General features: G+C 37.7%; 1 pseudogene; it reads right to left on the minus strand.

The window, feature by feature from the left end:
* Window positions 1–693: 693 nt before the first annotated feature.
* Window positions 694–2,086, minus strand: part of LOC104993372 — a 4,473-nt pseudogene continuing 3,080 nt past the window's right edge.

Genomic DNA, 2,086 nt, shown 5'->3' on the forward strand with positions numbered 1-2,086 from the left:
GTCAGACGTGACTGAGTGACTGAGCTGAAATGATGAAGAAACATGGCTAAAGGTAAAAAATAAAATTGAATATCTGGGATATTTCAAACTTGAGCTAGTTCAACCTCTCTTTATTGTTCAATGCAACTGAATTCAAGAAGTGAATTTGATTTTGTTTCTTACCTATGAGTGAAGTAAGTCTATGAGGTTTACAAAGAAGACCTCGTGCAGAGACAAAAAGTGATTTAACAAAATGATAAAAAACTGAAGTTTGTAATGTTAGTTAATGCAAGATTACAGTTGAAGCTTAAATATCTCAGAAGTTATTCTTTTATTAATCATATATCTGTGTGTGCATGTGCTTTCTTCCTCAGAGATTTAAACGGTTTTATTTTCCTGATTTTGTATAAAGTAATATACACATAGAAGCCTTCTTTACTACATTATTATTAATTACCTTGATCATCTTTATTGACAGTAATATCACCACATGATGGTTTAGTGCAACATGTAGTACTATAAGCATCATTATCTTCACTACCAAATTATGTGTTTCAATACTTATTCAGCCAACTTGAAAAGTAAATTGTATATAAATTCAGCTTAGCTATACTTTCATGAGTGCAAATAATACAAAAAAGATAACAAATTCATACCCCATTTTCATGAACTCATTTTCTGTAAAGCCAAATATACTCAGGTTTGCGATCATACTCAAAGATCCGGTTGCTTGAACCTCAGTCCCCTAACAGAGTTCTGGCATTTGACTAATGTGTCCTTCAGAGCTTCTTTCATGGTTTCATTTCATAGACTGAAAATGAACAGATTCAGGAGTGGTGTGAAGACACTGGAGAGGATAAAGAGAACCTTGTTGAGGTGCAGGCTGCCCGTTTGTGAGGGGCAAACATAGACAAATATACAGACCCCATAGCCCATGGAGACCACAGTGAAATGGGAGGCAGAGATGGCAAAGGCTTTGTGATGACCTTGGCCTGATTGTATCTTCAGTATGGTGGAAATGATGTAAACATAGGAGACCACTGTAAGAGAGGGAGCTGAGGAGCAGGACAAGGGAACTGAAGAAGTCCAACAGCTCAATGATATGGATATCAGCACAGGCCAAGTGGAGGAGGGGTCACTGTCACAGAAAAGGTGATCAGTCACATTGGGGCCACAATGTGGCAGTCTTGCCTTAAGGGTGATGGGTGGGAGGATAAGGAGAAAGCCACCCACCCAGGAGAGGATGACAAGATGAACACAGTGTAAGCTGGTCATAATCACAGGGTACTCAAGGGGGCTGAAAATGGTCACATTTGCAGTTATAGGACATGACAGCAAAAAGGATAAACTCAATGCATCCAGACAGGAAGTAGAAATACATATGAGCAAAGTATCCACCAATTGAGATGTTCTTTCTACCTAACAGGAAACTTGGCAGCATTGTGGAACAGCACAAGTTGTGGTTAATATTTCGCTGAAAGAGAGATTGCTGAGGAAAAAATACATGGGTGAGTGAAGCCTGAAATCCATCAGAATCAAGGTAATGATGAGAGTATTTCCAAGTAGACCAAAAGAAAGAGCAAGAACAGCAAATTCCCAAGGACTCTGGTGGTTGGGATCCCTGTAAAGCTGATCTCTGTCATCAAGGTCCAGTTCTCCCTCTCTATTCTCAGTAAGGATTCTCTAAAATGAGTCAAGAAAAAGGAAGAAACAGGATTTGCCAATAATTAAAATTCAATATTTTCATTTATATGGAGTTTAGGTCATTTTACTTATGCTTCATCTTCACAAGAATAAACTACATGATTGAAAAATATGAGTTCATTTTTTCTTATAATTTTCAGATAAGAATATATAAAAACCAGTTTCTAGTAATTAGAATGTATATAAAAATCCACTTTCCTAATGTAGGCTTTATTAACCCTTGTATTTCTATTTCAGAACACAAATGATGAAAAGGCAGTAACTACAATGTATTGATATCCTGTCTATATATGTCCTTATGATTCAGATCAGATCAGATCAGATCAGTCACTCAGTCGTGTCCAACTCTTTGCGACCCCATGAATCCCAGCACACCAGGCCTCCCTGTCCATCACCAACTCCC

This window comes from Bison bison, unplaced genomic scaffold (assembly GCF_000754665.1).
Source record: "Bison bison bison isolate TAMUID 2011002044 unplaced genomic scaffold, Bison_UMD1.0 scf7180017864238, whole genome shotgun sequence".
NCBI lineage: Eukaryota > Metazoa > Chordata > Mammalia > Artiodactyla > Bovidae > Bison > Bison bison.